A 6,696-nucleotide genomic window follows, 5' to 3' on the forward strand; every position below is an offset into this window, starting at 1 on the left:
AATACCAAGGCTTGGGTTCACCCCGATGCAAAGCCGAAATAGGCCTCTCTCACACCATGTGCAGGACTGAGCATAGATCAACTGCTTGTGAGCATCACAGCTGACTGGGAACCAGAGCTGAAACTCTTGTGTGAAACTCAATGAGCCTACCTTTCCCCAAGCCGGAGTGAGCGATTCCTGGCCTCTTCTCCACTGTAAATTTGTGAGTCATCCTAAGACTGTACATGCTATACCTTTTAAAGCACATCTGAAGCACATTCTTTCCCTCAAAGAATTCTGGGCACTGTAGTTTACCCCTTGCAGAGTTACATGTTCCAGCACCCCTTAGCAAACTACAATGCCCAGAATTCTTTGAGGGAAAGAATGTGCTTTAAAGGTACAGTGTGTCCCAAGCCTTGGTGTGATGTTTGTCACATGGTTTGTCCTTGCAGGATTTGTTTTTCTTTAACAAATAGCCTGCAGGGGGAAGGAGAACCAGATTGGGGCTGGCAAAGTAGGGTGGGAACATTAACCCTTTCCCCAGCCTTAGAGAAGAGATCCCATTGGCATCAATAGGATACTTTCTTCTAATTGCAAATAGACTCTATGCTGGGAGGTGTGAGGTTATATTCTGATTGTGACCATTGACCCCCCCCCACACACAGTCTGGCTCACCCCACCCATGTGTGCCAGCAATTTGTTTAAAAAAGATTTATGTCTACTTTGGTCCTCTAGAACAGGCAAGCTTCAGTGAAATGTTGAGCTTTGTTTTAAACTGAGGGCTGTTTGATTATTATTTTTTGTCAGTTAAACATCATTTCTTCCACGACTTGCAATATTATTAAGTGTGTTCTTATTGCTAAGGGTTCCAGCTACCAAAACTGTCAAAGTCAGTTCCACAATACATAACAGGCAGCCTTCCAAACTGCATCCTGAATTTGAACTGCAGGCTTACATAATAATTGCAACGGACAGATAAATGTGATCAGGCCAGTGTGCATGGAGAAATATAACCTGTGATTATTAGCCATGAGACTTGTGTTTCTCATTGGAAATGTCTGACATATGCATTATACAGACAACTTTTTTGATGCAGACAGTATCTGTCAATGTACACTTATTTATTTTTAATAAATAATTTTAATTGCCACAATAAGTACTTTTACTATTACAGATAGGTAGCCGTGTTGGTCTGCCATAGTCAAAATAAAAAAATCCTTCCAGTAGCACCTTTAAGACCAACTAAGTTAGTTCTTGGTATGAGCTTTCGTGTGCAAGCACACTTCTTCAGATACACTGAAACAGAAGTTGCCAGATCCTTCTATATAGTGAGAAGGTGGGGAGGGGTATTACTCAGAAGGGTGGTGGGAATGGGAGATAGCTGAGATGATCCTGCTGACGACTCTTAACGACTGTAATAGGTCTTACAGGAAAAGGCAAGGGGTGAGAAGGTGAGAAATGGCTTAGTCATGTATAATGGGATAAGAATCCAATGTCTTTGTTCAAACCAGGTGTCTCCATGGTTTTAAGTTTGGTAATGAGTTGCAATTCAGCAGTTTCTCTTTCCAGTCTATTTCTGAAATTCCTTTGTAGTAAAACAGCTACTTTGAGATCTTGTATAGAATGTCCTGGGAGATTGAAGTGTTCTCCTACTGGTTTCTCTGTTTTGTGATTCTTGATGTCAGATTTATGTCCATTTATTCTTTGGCGTAAGGTTTGGCCTGTTTGTCCAATATAGAGAGCTGAAGGACACTGTTGGCATTTGATGCCATACACAATGTTAGATGATGAGCAATTGAATAGTCCCGAGATGGTATGTGTGATGTTGTTGGGGCCAGTAATGGTGTTGTCCGGGTGTATGTGGCAGCAAAGTTGGCATCTGGGTTTATTGCAGGCTCTGGTGCCAGTGTCCGTGTTAAGTCTGGTTGTAGTATTATTGTGGGTTAGGAGTTGTTTAAGATTGGGTGGCTGTCTGTAGGCAATGAAAGGTCTTCCTCCCAGAGCTTGAGAAAGAGAACTGTCATTGTCCAGGAGAGGTTGTAGATCTCTGATGATGCGTTGTACTGTTTTAACTTGGGAGCTGTATGTGATGACTAGAGGTGTTCTGTTATTTTCTTTTTTGGGTCTGTCTTGCAGCAAGTTCTCTCTGGGTATAAGTCTGGCTCTGTTGATCTGTTGTCTAACTTCATCTGCTGGGTATTTTAGTTCTGAAAAGGTTTGCTGTAGATCTCTTAGGTGGGAGTCTCTGTCTGTAGAATTGGAACAGATGCGGCTGTAACGTAGTGCCTGGCTATATACAATGGACTGTTTGGTATGTTTGGGATGGTAGCTAGAGGCATGTAGATATGTTTGTCGGTCAGTTGGTTTACGGTATAAGGTGGTGTCTATGCGCCCATCCTGTATTTTTATAGTAGTGTCCAAAAAATGTATTTCTTGCATAGATTGATTCATTGTAAGGTTGATTGTGGGGTGAAAATCATTAAATTTCTGGTGAAAGGTGTCCAGGGTCTGTTGACCATGTGTCCAGATGATAAAAATATCGTCAATGTATCGTAGGTACAAGAGAGGTTTGAGTGGGTAGGAGTTTAGGAAACGTTGTTCTAAATCTGCCATGAAGATGTTGGCATACTGTGGGGCCATGCGGGTGCCCATTGCTGTGCCGCTGATCTGGAGGAACAGGTCATCACCGAATTTGAAGTTGTTGTGGGTAAGGACAAATTGGCAGAGTTTGGTGGCAAGGTCCGCTGTGGTTTTATCTGAAATGGTGTTCCTTATAGCTTGTAAACCATCGTTGTGTGGGATGTTGGTATACAGAGATTCCACATCCATAGTAGCTAGTATAGTATTGTTGGGAAGATTATTTAAAGATTGTATTTTCCTCAGAAAATCTGTGGTGTCACGTACATAGCTGGGAGCACTGATGGCATATGGTTTCAGAACAGAGTCCATATAACCGGAGACACCCACTGTAATAGTGCCAATACCTGAAATGATGGGGCGTCCTGGATTTCCTGGTTTGTGTATTTTAGGTAGAAGATAGAAAGTTCCTGGTCGAGGTTCTGTTGGTGTGTTGGTGAGGATCTGTTCTTGGATGTGTGGGGGTAGTTCCTTAACAATCTTGTTCAGTTCTTTCTTGTATTCTTGTGTGGGGTCTGAGTCCAATTTTGTGTAAAAGGCGGTATTGGAAAGTTGTTTGTGAGCCTCCTGAATGTAGTCAGTTTTGTTCATGATGACGACAGCTCCACCTTTGTCTGCTTCTTTAATTATAATGTCTGGGTTGTTTCTGAGATTATCTATGGCTCTCCTTTCAGCATGGTTTAGATTTTGTTGTAAGCGATGGTGTTTTCTGGTCACCATTTTACTTTTACTATGCACACGTTAAAAAGTCATGTGAAGTATACATTTAGTACAAAGTTTCATATAAAATAACCTAATCATTACACAGCCAGAGTCCATTTTGGCTGAGAGTCCTGGAAGACCTGCTCCCTGCTTTGCAGACCTTTTTCTACCTGGCTTGGGAGGGTGGGGCCTTGACTGACTCCAGCTACAAAATCTGAGGCTGCTGAACAGAATCTTGGGCTGGGATCCTTGTTTAGGGGGTTTTGCTGCAAGGGGCTATTGTTGATGTAATTTTTTGTATATTTTGTATCTTATGATTTATGTGGGAAACGTTCAGTTTGGTTGTGCACTTTTTGATGTTTTGTTTATTTTTTTTATAACTACATTCTTTATGTTCGTGGTTATGCAATTTTTTTATGTTGTAAGCTCATAGCATGGTTTTAACTTTGGAAAGACAGCATACAAATAAAACTGATTAATCGTCATCAAATTAGATGTTTAAAAAGAAAACTCTGCTACTTATACTTTCATGCATGTGTAATTGCAGCCAGATAGGGATGAATTTCAACAAAAAAACTGGTTCTATAGAGTGCTGAACCAGAAGAGAAGAAGGTTCTAGACTGGGGACCCATAGCCACTTCCTCTCCAAAACGAAAGCCAGGTTAAGCACACTCATTTAAGCATGTGACACAGGTCACTTATTGTTCAGTCCTTTATGACATTCAATGAAAGTTACTCCATGTGTGCTTAGAATGGTAGCCTTAGTGCTAACAATGTTTTAGCCCTCAATAAACAAAAGGAAGGCTGTTGTATTTGTTTTTCACATATTTGCACACAATTTCCAAAACTCTTCTGGTTAAAAATTACTCCAAAATAAAATTAAAAAGTGAGTCCTGTGTTTTTGAGGGGAAATCAGGGTTGACGTTTTGCTGGCTGTGGTTTGCATACTTCTCATCCCACTGCATTCCACATATAGAAAGCTGACTGGGCTGGCAAATGAATCCTGCTTCAGTGATGACACCAATATAGTGTCCATCTATACATTGAAACAAAGAGAAGGACATGAAAGGTATTAGGATGATGCATAGTAGATGTACATCTTCTCGAAAGAATTCACATCAGGCATAGCAAAATGTAGTGCTTTACATGAAATCAGCAATAAGACATGGGTCACCTAGATGCCTGCAACCTATAATACCTTTGTAAGTCCTGTTGTTAAGCCCTTGGTGGAATTTATGCTGGCAGTAGGTAGAATTCCAAAGAGAATATTCATCCTAACCAAGTATTAAAACACTTCCTTAGAATTCCTCCAACTGTCTTTGTGAATATGGTTCTTTCGAAAGAACAACATATGCTTCTCTTAGCCCTTGCCACTTCCAGACCTCACACCAAGAATTTTGTTTAGGACCACATTATACAAATGTAAACAGCACTGTGGATTAAAGTTTTTTTGGAGTAAGGATCATTTGCAATGGCTTGGATAACAGGGGAACAAACCATGCCAAAGCAGAGAGCAAGCAATTAAGTAGATAAGTTTTTCTCCTTATCAGAATAGAAAAATGTGTGGTTAACTGTTAACAGCACAATGAAGAGCACGACTGGTGCAATGTACAAGGAAACCAAATTATATGGATGCTGCTTGCTTTGTTTCTAGTGCAAGTCTGGCTTATTTTGAATTATTTCCGGATTAAACAGCCTGTCTTCTACCATATAAAATGCAGCTTTAGTTTCTTCACAGTCTTTTTGGCCCTTGAACATCTACAGTTGACCATGAAATCCCTTTTGGTGAACTGCGTCTTCACTTTAAAACATGCTCTTTAACGTCTCTCATTGCCGTAAGTATTCATTGTGTTGTCATGAAAAGCTTTTATTGCAAAACTCATAAAACTAGTTAAAGACATGTCCTGTGGTAGATGACAAATGGCCATAAAGTTATTCAAATGCTGCTGCAGGACTGTAAAACTTCCTTGATCATGGAAAAAGACACTGCAGTTGTTGGAAACCCTTGAATTAAAAGAAAATAGCTGAGGGAACAGATGAGAAACGATGCATCTTGCTCAATGTTTCACAGAATATAAAATAAGAGTACGGTAATCTGCGTGAATATCAAGAGAATTAAATATGCTCTGACCCTTGATGGTTTTCCCTTCCGTTTTCCCACCTTCAGAGTTGGCTTTGGATTTGAAGGTCTATCTTGCAAAGTTCCTCCTGGTAGGCTCTCTCCAACATTAGTGCCCCCTCAGGCAGTTTCTCAGCTGGTGACGGCAGCAAGCAACAAGTAGTCCTGTAATCAGTGCAAGGCAGCTGTGAGCAACCCAACATTTTAATTACTATTGCTCTTGTTATTTATTCAATATATTACCCGCCCTTCAACTTCAGCTCCCAGGACAGGCTACAACAATTGAAAGGTCAATTAAAAAAAAAATCAAATTACCCACAATGCTTCTCACATAGCTCCAGTGGGGCTACCATTTTAATGTTCATCATTGGCCTGGAATGGCATTATATCAGGAGCATTATGGGTAATATAAATGGCAGGTGTCCCAGGGGCACATATCCCAGCAACTGCTCAAGCGTACTGGCACCCACCCCTCCCCTTCTTTCACACATGCCACATTTTGCTTCCTGGAAAGAGTAATAAATAATATAAGTAGAAACAGAGTTGAAGTAGTTCAGCAAAATGACTCTTCACTTCATTGTGTGTCTCCGGGAGATATAGATTTTCCCATTTTCAATGGTAATGAAAGAGGAATCCATTTAAAATTATTTTATACATGGAATCTGCCAGTTCTGACCCAATCAAGCTTTAACCTGCATTATTCCAGCAAGCTCATACATTATTGGTTGTTTTGTTTTTAAGTCCAACTATATCTCACATAAAAAGACAAGCCCCATGTGGCACTATGTTTCTACAACTTTTTTTATAAGTATTTTACACAGTTATATGCACTTTTGTTTATCTGTTTTTGTGCTGGGGTGTATATGCATATAATACTATACAGTGGTACCTCGGGTTACATACACTTGAGGTTACATACGCTTCAGGTTACAGACTCCGCTAACTCATAAATAGTACCTCAGGTTAAGAACTTTGTTTCAGGATAAGAACAGAAATCATGCTCCAGCGGTGCGGCAGCAGCAGGAGGCCCCATTAGCTAAAGTGGTGCTTCAGGTTAAGAAAAGTTTCAGGTTAAGAACGGACCTCCGGAACGAATTAAGTACTTAACCCAAGGTACCACTGTATGTGTAATAGTGCATATAATATGCTAGAATTTGTAATATATTTTAAAAGGAGACCTTAAAAAACCACTTCTCATTGAGATCAAGAATAAGGAAAAACAAACATGCAAATGAGTTCAATGTCAAAATTATCAGAAA

The 6,696-nt window shown here is 40.2% G+C and overlaps 1 long non-coding RNA gene across 2 annotated transcripts in view; it reads right to left on the reverse strand.

The window, feature by feature from the left end:
- Window positions 1–3,344: 3,344 nt before the first annotated feature.
- Window positions 3,345–6,696, reverse strand: part of LOC308479348 — a 27,473-nt gene continuing 24,121 nt past the window's right edge. The window contains exons 3-4 of one of the 2 annotated variants that reach the window (XR_013987628.1): window positions 5,480–5,602; window positions 3,345–4,354 (exon numbers count right to left, since the gene is read on the reverse strand). This is a non-coding gene — a long non-coding RNA (uncharacterized lncRNA). Of the gene's footprint in view, window positions 4,355–5,449; window positions 5,603–6,696 lie in introns of both variants that reach the window. The other variant, XR_013987629.1, reaches the window with a different exon arrangement.

The sequence above is a fragment of the Podarcis pityusensis genome (assembly GCF_964106645.2).
Source record: "Podarcis pityusensis genome assembly, chromosome: 6".
Taxonomy (NCBI): Eukaryota; Metazoa; Chordata; class Lepidosauria; order Squamata; family Lacertidae; genus Podarcis; species Podarcis pityusensis.